Below are 14,801 nucleotides of genomic sequence, written 5' to 3'. Positions count from 1 at the left end.
AGTGTGTTAACTTGCCCCCAGTAGTGCATTGCTGCTTCTTCAACAAAGGATAGTAAGAGAATTAAACAAATGACATAATAGAAGCAAATTAGAAAGTTGTTTAATATTGTATTCTCTGTCTGAATCATAAAATACAAATTTGGGACATAATACTCATATGCTAAATCACTTGAAAGTGCTGCAGCATAACTGTAAAAAGCTGACAATGAAATATCACCTGCATATCTCTATGTAAAAAAAGGAAGATATTTTACCTCACAATTTCCTCAGCTCACCAGAGTAAGTGCTGTGTAAAAAAGGAAATGTATGTTTACCTGATAGATTGATTTCTTCTACGATACGACAAGTCCACGGATTCATCCTTACTTGTGGGATATTATCCTCCTGCTAACAGGAAGTGGCAAAGAGCACCACAGCAGAGCTGTCTATATAGCTCCTCCCTTTACTCCACCCCCCAGTCATTCGACCGAAGGTATAGGAAGAAAAAGGAGAAACTAAAAAGGTGCAGAGGTGACTGAAGTTTTGAAAACAAAAATCTAATCTGTCTAATATGACAGGGAGGGCCGTGGACTCGTCGTATCGTAGAAGAAATCAATTTATCAGGTAAGCATAAATTTCCTTTTCTTCTATTAGATATGACGAGTCCACGGATTCATCCTTACTTGTGGGATACAATACCAAAGCTACAGGACACGGATGAACGGGAGGGACAAGACAGATACCTAAACAGAAGGCACCACTGCTTGAAGAACTTTTCTCCCAAAAATAGCCTCAGAAGAAGCAAAAGTATCAAATTTGGAAAATTTGGAAAAAGTATGAAGGGAGGACCAAGTCGCAGCCTTACAAATCTGTTCAACAGAAGCATCGTTTTTAAAAGCCCATGTGGAAGCCACCGCTCTAGTAGAATGAGCTGTAATCTTATCAGGAGGCTGCTGTCCAGCAGTCTCGTATGCCAAACGGATGATGCTTTTCAGCCAAAAAGAAAGAGAGGTAGCCATAGCTTTTTGACCCCTACGCTTTCCAGAATAAACAACAAATAGAGAAGATGTTTGACGGAAATCCTTGGTCGCTTGTAAGTAAAACTTCAAGGCACGAACCACGTCCAGATTATGTAACAGACGCTCCTTCTTAGAAGGATTAGGACATAGAGAAGGAACAATAATTTCCTGATTAATATTCTTATTTGAAAAACCTTAGGAAGGAATCCAGGTTTAGTGCGCAAAACCACCTTATCAGAATGGAATATAAGATAAGGTGAGTCGCATTGTAATGCAGAAAGCTCAGAAACTCTTCGAGCAGAAGAGATAGCAACTAAAAACAAAACTTTCCAAGATAAAAGCTTAATACCTATGGAATGCATGGGTTCAAACGGAACCCCCTTGAAGAACATTTAGAACTAAATTCAAACTCCATGGCGGAGCAACAGGTTTAAACACAGGCTTGATTCTGACTAAAGCCTGACAAAAAGACTGAACGTATGGGACATCCGCCAGATGCTTGTGTAGTAAAATTGACAAAGCAGAAATTTGTCCCTTTAAGGAACTAGCTGATAATCCCTTCTCCAATCCTTCTTGGAGAAAGGACAAAATCCTAGGAATCCTAACCCTACTCCATGAGTAGCCCTTGGATTCGCACCAATAAAGATATTTACGCCATATCTTATGGTAAATTTTCCTAGTGACAGGCTTCCGAACCTGAATCAAGGTATCAATAACCGACTCAGAGAATCCCCGCTTAGATAAAATCAAGCGTTCAATCTCCAGGCAGTCAGCTGCATACCTTTATTCCAGGTCTGGTTAGGTCTCCAGACTGACTTGGATTGTGCAAATTCCCCTCCTGCTTTGTGGTGGAGGAGGAAGTAGAGGGTCCACCTTTAAAGGCTTGAGAGCCTTAATTCTATCCAAAATATCATCTAATGGGGTCTCAACCTTAAGAGACTCCTCTAGAGCCTCAAACCAAAAAGCTGCTGCAGTAGTTACTGGAACAATGCACGCTATAGGTTGTAGAAGAAAACCCTGATGAACAAACAATTTCTTTAGAAGACCCTCTAATTTTTTATCCATAGGGTCTTTGAAAGCACAACTGTCCTCAATAGGGATAGTTGTATGCTTAGCCAGGGTAGAAATAGCTCCCTCCACCTTAGGGACCGTCTGCCAGGAATCCCGAATGGTGTCAGATATGGGAAACATTTTCTTAAAAGTAGGAGGGGGAGAGAACGGAATGCCTGGTCTATCCCATTCCTTAGTGACAATGTCCGAAATCCTTCTAGGGACTGGAAAAACATTAGTGTAAGTAGGGACCTTTAGATATTTATCCATTTTACACAATTTCTCTGCTGAGATGACAATAGGGTCACAATCATCCAGAGTCGCTAAAACCTCCCGGAGTAACAAGCGGAGGTGTTCAAGCTTAAACTTAAAGGCCGACACATCTAAGTCTGTTTGAGGGAACATCTTTCCTGAGTCTGAAAGCTCTCCCTCAGACAGAAATTCCCCCACCCCCAATTCAGAACACTGTGAGGGTACATCGGAGATGGCCAATAAAGCATCAGGATTTACTCTAATACCTGACCTGCTGCGTTTACCCTGTAAACCTGGCAGTTTAGATAATACCTCTGTCAGGGTAGTAGACATAACTGCAGCCATATCTTGCAGGGTGAAAGAATTAGACGCGCTAGAAGTACTAGGTGTCGCTTGAGCGGGCGTTAAAGGTTGTGACACTTGGGGAGAATTAGATGGCATAACCTGATTCTCTTCCGATTGAGAATCATCCTGAGACATACTTTTATCACCTAAAATATGTTCTTTGCAATGTAAGGCCCTTTCAGTACATGAGGGACACATTTTAAGTGGGGGTTCCACAATGGCTTCTAAACACATAGAACATTGACTTTCCTCAATGTCAGACATGTTGAAACAGGCTAGTAATGACCACAAACAGGCTTGAAAACACTTTATTTAGTGAAAAAATTAACAATCTGAAAAACGGTACTGCGCCTTTAAGAGAAAAAAAGCGTACAATTTTTCCAAAACTGCTCTAAAATGCTATAATTATCCCAATTTTAGTATATATGTGTCTTATCTTGCCAGCTAAGATTGCACCACAAGTAAGAGTTCTTAACCCTTAATGAAAAAAACGTTACCCAAAAAAACTTTATGAAATTAAACAATCTACCCCCTGCACCTCGCCACAGCTCTGCTGTGGCGCCTACCTGCCCTCAGGGGTCTGTTAAATCACTCTTGCACTTCGTTTAGGCCAAATCTGTCAGTTAAGGCCCACCGGAGCTGGAGCTTGCTGCTTGCATGGGAAATTCAACTGCGCATCTGAGGCGCGAAATTAGGCCCCGCCCATCTACATCGATGTCTCACTGCCTAGTAAAAACCGCTGTAAAGCGGTCTAGCACCTAGCCATGTGGGTTTCCTTATACCCAACTATCATAGAAGGCATGTGAACCCTCCAGTGCCATCAAAGTCAAAAACGTTTGCACACAAAAAACGTTAAATTGCCTTCCAAACATAAAATCGTTTTGCCCAAAAAAAACATCATGTTATCAGTGTCAACCATTTATTAGCCCATAACATACAGGTCCCAGTAATACCCTTCTTATCATAAGTAGGATTACTGCTTACCACTTCCCTTATGGGAATACTGTCAGCCAGTTCTGAAATAACACAGTCTCTCCAGAAAAAAATGACTGAACATACCTCAATGCTTGTAGCATGAAAAACGTTCCTCACACTGAAGCTTCTCAAGTACTCCTCAGACATTCTGTGGGAACTACTCTGGATCTTAGTGACAACTGCTAAGATCATCAGTCTCCAGGCAGAAATCTTCATCCATCTGCTGCCTGGGAAAAAATAGCACTCACCGGTACCATTTAAAATAAAAAAGTCTTGCTTGAAGAAAATAAAAACTAACATTTTATCACCTCTTTCACTTTACCTCTTCCTATTACTTAGTGTAGGCAAAGAGAATGACTGGGGGGGGTGGAGTCAAGGGAGGAGCTATATAGACAGCTCTGCTGTGGTGCTTTTTGCCACTTCCTGTTAGCAGGAGGATAATATCCCACAAGTAAGGATGAATCCGTGGACTCGTCGTATCTAGTAGAAGAAAGTTATCTTTCAGTAACTGCCCAGTTGCAGGTAAAAATACAAAATAAAAAAAATAAAAAAAACAGCAGCCAATCAGCATCAGCATTGCTGAGGTCATTGACTCTTTTACTGTGATCTCATGATATTTCATAGTTAACTTCCTTAAACTGTATATGGAAATAACATGAGTGTGCAACTGTGCATGAGGCACGCTCCCTTGCAGGTCCTGGGACAGGCATTTTGATTTGCTGCTTAAAGTCCTTTACAATAGGGTGTGAATACTTAGGACATTTTGAGGAAAATATCTTTCTTTTTTATATAGAGATGTTCAGGTGATATTTTCTAGTCAGCTTTTTACAGCAATGCTACAGCCCTTTCAAGTGTTTCAACATTTGTGTATCATGGCCCTTTAAGTCAGTACTAGTCTGTTCCATATGAATAGTGGAAACAAATGCTGATTACTGACAACAAATGTTTAATTTAGATTTTACGGTGTGCTAAACTGTTTCAGTTGCTTTAGTGGTTCCTGCAGCATGCTAACACAATCAGTTAAATTCTTTTTTTAGGATTAACGGCAAATGTGTATTTCATGTTTACAATAATATTTCTAACAACAACAAATCAACCTTTAGATCTGAATAACTCTCAAATCTACTTGCTCTTCTAACGACTTCAGTAAAGTACCATAAAATCTAAATTTCCCCTTTCTTTCATGTAATTAGCAAGAGTCCATGAGCTAGTGACGTATGGGATATACATTCCTACCAGGAGGGGCAAAGTTTCCCAAACCTTAAAATGCCTATAAATACACCCCTCACCACACCCACAATTCAGTTTTACAAACTTTGCCTCCGATGGAGGTGGTGAAGTAAGTTTGTGCTAGATTCTACGTTGATATGCGCTCCGCAGCAAGTTGGAGCCCGGTTTTCCTCTCAGCGTGCAGTGAATGTCAGAGGGATGTGAGGAGAGTATTGCCTATTTGAATGCAGTGATCTCCTTCTAAGGGGTCTATTTCATAGGTTCTCTGTTATCGGTCGTAGAGATTCATCTCTTACCTCCCTTTTCAGATCGACGATATACTCTTATATATACCATTACCTCTGCTGATTCTCGTTTCAGTACTGGTTTGGCTATCTGCTATATGTAGATGAGTGTCCTGGGGTAAGTAAGTCTTATTTTCTGTGACACTCCTAGCTATGGTTGGGCACTTTATTTATAAAGTTCTAAATATATGTATTCAAACATTTATTTGCCTTGACTCAGAATGTTCAACTTTCCTTATTTTTCAGACAGTCAGTTTCATATTTGGGATAATGCATTTTAATTTAACATTTTTTACCTTTCAATTTGACTTTTTCCCTGTGGGCTGTTAGGCTCGCGGGGGCTGAAAATGCTTCATTTTATTGCGTCATTCTTGGCGCGGACTTTTTTGGCGCAAAAATTCTATTTCCGTTTCCGGCGTCATACGTGTCGCCGGAAGTTGCGTCATTCTTTGACGTTATTTTGCGCCAAAGATGTCGGCGTTCCGGATGTGGCGTCATTTTTGGCGCCAAAAAGCATTTAGGCGCCAAATAATGTGGGCGTCTTATTTGGCGCGAAAAAAATTATGGGCGTCACTTTTGTCTCCACATTATTTAAGTCTCATTTTTTATTGCTTCTGGTTGCTAGAAGCTTGTTCTTTGGCATTTTTTCCCATTCCTGAAACTGTCATTTAAGGAATTTGATCAATTTTGCTTTATATGTTGTTTTTTTCTTTTACATATTGCAAGATGTTCCACGTTGCATCTGAGTCAGAAGATACTTCAGGAAAATCACTGCACAGTGCTGGAGCTACCAAGCTAAGTGTATCTGCTATAAACTTTTGGTATCTGTTTCTCCAGCTGTTATTTGTATTGCATGTCATGTCAAACTTATTAATGCAGATAAAATTTCCTTTAGTACTGTTACATTACCTGTTGCTGTTCCGTCAACATCTAATTTTCAGAGTGTTCCTGATAACTTAAGAGATTTTATTTTTTAAATCCATTTAGAAGGCTATGTCTGTTATTTCTCCTTCTAGTATACATAAAAGTCTTTTAAAACTTCTCTTTTTTCAGATGAATTTTTAAATGAACATCATCATTCTGATACTGATAATGGTTCTTCTGGTTCAGAGGTTTCTGTCTCAGAGGTTGATGCTGATAAATCTTTGTATTTGTTCAAGATGGAATTTATTCGTTCTTTACTTAAAGAAGTGTTATTTGCATTAGAAATAGAGGATTCTGGTCCTCTTGATTCTAAATGTAAACGTTTAAATAAGGTTTTTAAATCTCCTGTAGTTATTCCAGAAGTGTTTTTATCTCCCTGATGCTATTTCTGAAGTAATTTCCAGGGAATGGAATAATTTGGGTAATTTATTTACTCCTTCTAGACGTTTAAGCAAATTATATCCTGTGCCATCTGACAGATTAGAGTTTTTTGGGGCAAAAATCCCTAAGGTTATGGGGCTGTCTCTACTCCTGCGAATGTACTACTATTCCTACGGCAGATAGTACTTCATTTAAGGATCCTTTAGATAGGAAAATTGAATCCTTTCTAAGAAAAGCTTACTTATGTTCAGGTAATCTTCTTAGACCTGCTATATTTTTAGCGGATGTTGCTGCAGCTTCAACTTTTTGGTTAGAAGCTTTAGCGCAACAAGTAACAGATCATAATTTTATAGCATTATTATTATTCTATAACATGCTATTAATTTTATGGGTGATACCATCTTTTGATATCATTAGAGTTGATGTCAGGTATATGTCTCTAGCTATTTTAGCTAGAAAAGCTTTATGGATTAAACTTTTAATGCTGACATGTCTTCTAAGTCAACTTTGCTTTCCCTTTCTTTCCAGGGTAAATAATCATTTTCGTTCCTTTCCTCACAAGGAACAAAAGTCTGATCCTTCATCCTCAGGAGCGGTATCAGTTTGGAAACTATTTCCAGTTTGGAATATATCCAAGCCTTATAGAAACCTATAGCCAGCTCCTAAGTACCTATGAAGGTGCGGCCCTTATTCCAGCTCAGCTGGTATGGGGCAGATTACGTTTTCTTCAAATTGGATCAATTCCGTTCTTAATCTCTGGTTTCAGAAACATTGTTTCAGAAAGGTACAGAATTGGCTTCAAGTTAAGGCCTCCTGCTAAGAGATTCTTTTCTTTCCCGTGTCCCACAGCAAAGGCTCAGCATTTCTGAAATGTGTTTCAGATCTAGAGATTAGCTGGAGTATTTATGCCAGTTCCAGTTCTGGAACAGGGGCTGGGGTTTTATTTTATCTCTTCATTGTACCAAAGAAGGTCAATTCCTTCAGACCAGTTCCGGATCTATCATTATTGAATCGTTATGTTAGGATACCAACATTCAAGATGGTTACTGTAGGACTATCCTGCCTTTTGTTTAGCAAGGGCATTATATGTCTACAATAGATTTACAGGATGTGTATCTGCATATTCCGATTCGTCCAGATCACTTTTAGTGTCTGAGATTCTCTTTTTAGACAAGCATTACCAGTTTTGTGGCTCTACCATTTGGCCTAGCCTCAGTTCCAAGAATTTTTTTCAAAGGTTTTCGGTGCCCTTCTTTCTGTAATCAGAGAATAGGGTTTTGGTATTTCCTTATTTGGACGATATCTTGGTACTTGCTCAGTCTTCTCATTTTCGAAGAATCTCATACGAATCGACTTGTGTTGTTTCTTCAAGTTCATGGCTGGAGGATCAATTTACCAATCAGTTCATTGATTCCTCAGACAAGGGTAACCTTTTTAGGTTTCTAGATAAATTCAGTGTCTATGACTCTGTCCTTGTCAGACAAGAGAAGTTTAACATTGATATCAGCTTGTCAAAACCTTCAGTCACATTCATTCCCTTTGGTAGCCTTATGCATGGAAATGTTGGGTCTTAGGACTGCCGCATCAGATGCGATCTCCTTTGCTCGTTTTCACATGCGACCTCTTCAGCTCTGTATGCTGAACCAATGGTGCAGGGATTACTCAAAGATATCTCAATTAATATCTTTAAACCGATTTTACAACACTCTCTGACATGGTGGACAGATCACCATCGTTTAGTTCAGGGGGCTTCTTTGTTCTTCCGACCTGGACTATAATCTCAACAGATGCAAGTCTTACAGGTTGGGGAGCTGTGTGGGGGTATCTGACGGCACAAGGGGTTTGGGAATCTCAGGAGGTGAGATTTCCGATCAATATTTGGAACTCCGTGCAATTTTCAGAGCTCTTCAGTCTTGGCCTCTTCTGAAGAGAGAGTTGTTCATATGTTTTCAGATAGACAATGTCACAACTGTGGCATACATCAATCATCAAGGAGGGACTCACAGTCCTCTGGCTATGAGAGAAGTATCTCGAATTTTGGTTTGGGCGGAATCCAGCTCCTGTCTAATCTCTGCGGTTCTTATCCCAGGTATGGACAATTGGAAAGCGGATTATCTCAGTCGCCAAACGTTGCATCCGGGCGAATGGTCTCTTCACCCAGAGGTATTTCTTCAGATTGTTCAGATGTGGGAACTTCCAGAAATAGATCTGATGGCTTCTCATCTAAACAAGAAACTTCCCAGGTATCTGTCCAGATCCCGGGATCCTCAGGCGGAGGCAGTGGATGCATTATCACTTCCTTGGAAGTATCATCCTGCCTATATCTTTCCGCCTCTAGTTCTTCTTCCAAGAGTAATCTCCAAGATTCTGAAGGAATGCTCGTTTGTTCTGCTGGTAGCTCCGGCATGGCCTCACAGGTTTTGGTATGCGGATCTTGTCCGGATGGCCTCTTGCCAACCGTGGACTCTTCCGTTAAGACCAGACCTTTTGTCTCAAGGTCCTTTTTTCCATCAGGATCTGAAATCCTTAAATTTAAAGGTATGGAGATTGAACGCTTGATTCTTGGTCAAAGAGGTTTCTCTGACTCTGTGATTAATACTATGTTACAGGCTCGTAAATCTGTATCCAGAGAGATATATTATAGAGTCTGGAAGACTTATATTTCTTGGTGTCTTTCTCATCATTTTTCTTGGCATTCTTTTAGTATACCGAGAATATTACAGTTTCTTCAGGATGGTTTAGATAAGGGTTTGTCCGCAAGTTCCTTGAAAGGTCAAATCTTTGCTCTTTCTGTTCTTTTTCACAGAAAGATTGCTATTCTTCCTGATATTCATTGTTTTGTACAAGCTTTGGTTCGTATAAAGCCTGTCATTAAGTCAATTTCTCCTCCTTGGAGTTTGAATTTGGTTCTGGGGGCTCTTCAAGCTCCTCCATTTGAACCTATGCATTCATTGGATATTAAATTACTTTCTTGGAAAGTTTTGTTCCTTTTGGCCATCTCTTCTGCCAGAAGAGTTTCTGAATTATCTGCTCTTTCTTGTGAGTCTCCTTTTCTGATTTTTCATCAGGATAAGGCGGTGTTGCGAACTTCTTTTGAATTTTTACCTAAGTTGTGAATTCCAACAACATTAGTAGAGACATTGTGGTTCCTTCATTATGTCTTAATCCTAAGAATTCTAAGGAGAAATCGTTGCATTCTTTGGATGTTATTAGAGCTGTGAAATATTATGTTGAAGCTACTAAGTCTTTCCGAAAGACTTCTAGTTTATTTGTTATCTTTTCCGGTTTTAGAAAGGCCAGAAAACTTCTGCCATTTCTTTGGCATCTTGGTTGAAATCTTTAATTCATCTTGCCTATGTTGAGTAGGGTAAGACTCCGCCTCATAGGATTACAGCTCATTCTACTAGGTCAGTTTCTGCTTCCTAGGCGTTTAGGAATGAAGCTTCGGTTGATCAGATTTGCAAAGCGGCAACTTGGTCCTCTTTGCATACTTTTTCCAAATTCTACCATTTTGTTGTATTTTCTTCTTCTGAAGCAGTTTTTGGTAGAAAAGTACTTCAGGCAGCGGTTTCAGTTTGAATCTTCTGCTTATGTTTTTCATTAAACTTTATTTTGGGTGTGGATTATTTTCAGCAGGAATTGGCTGTCTTTATTTTTTCCCTCCCTCTCTAGTGACTCTTGTGTGGAAAGATCCACATCTTGGGTAGTCATTATCCCATACGTCACTAGCTCATGGACTCTTGCTAATTACATGAAAGAAAACATAATTTATGTAAGAACTTACCTGATAAATTCATTTCTTTCATATTAGCAAGAGTCCATGAGGCCCGCCCTTTTTTTGTGGTGGTTATGATTTTTTTGTATAAAGCACAATTATTCCAATTCCTTATTTTATATGCTTTCGCACTTTTTTCTTATCACCCCACTTCTTGGCTATTCGTTAAACTGAATTGTGGGTGTGGTGAGGGGTGTATTTATAGGCATTTTAAGGTTTGGGAAACTTTGCCCCTCCTGGTAGGAATGTATATCCCATACGTCACTAGCTCATGGACTCTTGCTAATATGAAAGAAATGAATTTATCAGGTAAGTTCTTACATAAATTATGTTTTTGTGTTATTAAAGGGATAGTCTACACCAGAATTTTTAGGTTTAAAAGATAGATAATCCCTTTATTACCCATTCCCTAGTTTTGCATAACCAACACGGTTATATTAATATACATTTTACCTCAGTGATTACCTTGTATCTAAGCTTCTGCAGACTGCCCCCTTATTTCAGTTCTTTTAACAGACTTGCATTTTAACCAATTGCTGACTCCCAGGTAACTCCACGTGCGCAGAATGTTATCAATATGACACACATGAACTAACACCCTCTAGTTGTAAAAAACTGTCAAAATGCATTCAGATAAGAGGCGGCCTTCAAGGTCTAAGAAATTAGCATATGAACCTCCTAGGTTTAGCTTTCAACTAAGAATACCAAGAGAAAAAAAGAAAAATTGGTGATAAAAGTAAAATGGAAAGTTGTTTAAAATGACATGTCCTATTTGAATCATGAAAGTTTATTTTGGACTAGACTGTTCCTTTAACTCCTAAATTAATAAAATTTGCACTTTGGAGAGTTAAATGCTAAGTTTCACTCACTCATGCATTTCCCTAAGTTTGTTTTTTTCTTACATCCCTAATTATGTCATTCACTCCACAAAGAATGCCAGTTGTTACATATTTAGTACTAGAGAAAAAATATAAATAGGAATATATTAATCAAAACAAGGGGTACACCACAAGCAACTCTCTCCTGCTTTAACTAAGCACCTTCACTCTTTAAAAACTTCTGTTTTTCCTATAGTCAATATTATACTCACTTAAATATCATTGAGACCAGTCCAAATAATTACCCAGTGTACATTTGCATAATAATGTGAATAAATAAGTGTATGAAAACACAAAAAATGCCTAACATTAAAGGGACATTCCAGCCACATTTTTTCTTTTATGATTTTGAAAGAGAATGCAATTTTAAACATCTTTCTAATTTACTTATATTATCTAATTTGTTTTATTCTCTTGATATTCTTTGATGAAAAGCATATCTAGATATGCTCACTAGCTGCTGATTGGTTGCTGCACATAGAAGCATCATGTGATTGGCTCACCATGTGCATTGCTTTTTCTTCAAATAAGGATATTTAAAAAATGAAGCAAAATAAATTATGGAAGTAAATTGTAATGTTGTTTAAATTTCTATTCTCTATCTGAATCATGAAAGAAAGATTTTGGGTTTAGTGGCCCTTTAAGCATCCAAATGGCATGTGTAAGTATAGTATACTATACAAATAAATCATAAATTTAACTATTTAAAGCCATTTTCAAATTATTTCTTAGGACCAGATAAGCCCTCTGCTTAGGTGAGATGATCTAAAAAGAACTATGAAGTCCATGACAGGATGATGTAAAGGAACATTTTACACTGGTAGCTGTGTTATCTCGCTACGGGGCTCACAGCGTAAAATGTGCCTTTAGATCATCCTACATGCAATGGAAAAATATATACAGTAAAATGCTCAAAAAAATAAGCATTTCTAAAGCACATAGAATGTACATTGTAAAAAAATCAGAATCATGCTACACATAAAAACTTAATACAGTACCCATCTAAATAGGTGTTAAAAACAGTAAAAAAACTTAGTACACTGTCAGAAATGGAAACAAAGTTGAAAACGTAAACAGGATACCAAAGTTTAAAGGGTTTCTTATATTTCTATTGTGAAATTAGTCTCACAGCATTGGCGATTAGGCTCTTTCAAAATAGGCAATACACTTATTAAAAGTGAAGGAAAAAGACAAAATGCAATTACATTACAATGAAAACAGCATAATGTGATTGCCCATGCAAGGATCGGTGTGATATCTCTTGACATGCTGGCTAATTTTAGATGTATACAAGCAAAGAAAAAAGCAAAGCTTATTGGCTGTGCCACAAGGTAACAAAAGGGTGACAAGCTGGAACACCTGCCGTGTTCAGAGCCTCTGATAAAGCACATGCGCAAAACGCGTCAGGCGTTCCAGCTTGTCACCCTTTCGTTACCTTGGGGCACAGCCAATAAACTGATGAATTATCAAGCTTGTGGCTCCAGCTTTGCTTTTGTCTTTGCTTGTATACTTGGATAGTGGTTGGGAATACCGCCTACAAGCTGAAGCCTGTACCGGAATACCTTTGCTAATGGTGCATCCTAGACCTGTCATTCTTCCACCCATGACATGCAGCCAATTAGAAGTGGTCTACAAGCTGACGATGTAGGGAGTTCCCAAGACGGCAAGGAGGGTTACACGCCCACCCCGACGAAGGATTCTCATACCTACACTAAGATTTCACCCACAACGGAACTGATCAGGGGCACAGACGGAGGTTATCTACTCCTGGATACCAGCATTCTCACTTCTTGAACAGGCTAGCGGGGGTCATATGGACTGATCACTACACTGGGATTCCACAAGTTATACACTTGTATAGCGTTTTTTCTTGCACAAAGCCAAGGTTATCAGATAAGTACTACTACTATGTAATTATAATAGACTTGGACTGATATTAGAGGCCGTCAAACAAGTATAACAGTATACAGACTATATACAGAGTACTCTGGGTCCTAAAAGACTGTTTTTGAACACACTTAAAGAACATTCTTGTTACCAGCTGAGAAAATAAAGCACAACACATATGCGGTTCACAGCATAATTATGACAAACCTCTATTCATATCATTTTATGAAAAATGCATGCCAGCTATTGCAACTAATATTGCCTAATTTTAGATGACCTAAAAGGAACATTAAACACTTTGAGATGGTAATATAAAAACATAAATTATGCTTACCTGATATTTTAATTTCCATCAAGGGGAGTAGAGTCCACGGCTTCATTCATTACTGAAAGACACCCCAGCCAAAGGCTTAAATACCTCCCCCACTTCCCTCATCCCCCAGTCATTCTGCAGAGGGAACAAGGAACAGTAGGAGAAATATCAGGGTATAAATGGTGCCAGAATATGATTTAAATTTAGGTCCGCCCATCGGAGATACGGGCTGGAGCCGTGGACTCTCCTCCCCTCGATGGAAATTAAATTATCAGGTAAGCATAATTTATGTTTTCTATCTAAAGGGGAGGAGAGTCCACGGCTTCATTCATTACTGTTGGGAACATATACTCAAGCTCTAGAGGACACTGAATGAAACCGGGAGGGAAAAGGCACCACAGCCTGCAAAACCTTTCTTCCAAAAACAGCTTCCGCAGAAGCAAATACGTCAAATTTGTAAAACCTTGTAAAAGTGTGTAAGGAGGACCAGGTAGCCGCCTTACAAATTTGCTCCATAGAGGCCTCATTCTTAAAGGCCCAAGACGAAGCCACAGCTCTAGTTGAATGAGCCGTGATCCTCTGAGGAGGCTTATGTCCCGCTGTCTCATAGGCCAAGCGAATCAAGCTCCTCAACCAAAAAGACAAAGAAGTAGAAGAGGCCTTCTGCTCCTTGCGCCTCCCTGAATACACCACAAAAAGAGATGTAGACTGTCTGAAATCCTTCATAGCCTGAAGATAGAACTTCAGTGCACGAACCACATCCAGATTATGAAGTAACCTCTCCTTAGAAGAAAAAGGGTTAGGACACAAAGAAGGAACCACAATTTCCTGATTGATGTTACGGTTAGACACCACCTTGGGAAGAAACCCCAAACCAGTGCGAAGTACAGCCTTATCCGCATGAAAAACCAGATAAGGAGGCTCACATTGCAAGGCAGTCAGTTCAGATACTCTGCGTGCCGATGCAATGGCCAACAGGAAAAGAACCTTCCAGGACAGAGTCTTAATGTCAATGAAATGCATAGCTCAAACGGAACCCTCTGCAATACCTTAAGGACCAAGTTTAAGCTCCATAGGGGAGCAGACTGTCTAAAGACAGGCCTGATTCTAGGCAGAGCCTGAACAAAAATTTGGATGTTAGGGAGCTCAGCGAGTCTCCTATATAACAAGACTGATAATGCCCAAACCTGTCCCTTTAAGGAACTGGCGGCAAGACCCCTCTCTAAATTACTTGTCCTGGAGAAAGGACAGAATCCTGGATACCTTCACCTTATGCCAAGGATATCCATGCTTCTCACACCAGGACAAGTAATTCCTCCACACCTTATGGCAGATGCGACGAGTGAAGGCTTCCTTACCTGAATTAGAGTATCAATCACACTCTCAGAAAAGCTTCTCTTGGCCAAGACTAGGCATTCAATCTCCACGCAGTCAGCATCAGAGAATCGATATTTTGATGTTGAAAAGGTCCCTGTTCCAGCAGATCCCTGCAACAGGGTAACCTCCACG

Source organism: Bombina bombina, chromosome 2 (assembly GCF_027579735.1).
Source record: "Bombina bombina isolate aBomBom1 chromosome 2, aBomBom1.pri, whole genome shotgun sequence".
NCBI classification, from domain to species: domain Eukaryota; kingdom Metazoa; phylum Chordata; class Amphibia; order Anura; family Bombinatoridae; genus Bombina; species Bombina bombina.
The sequence above is the reverse complement of the archived record's forward strand: the minus strand, read 5'-3'. Positions refer to the sequence as shown.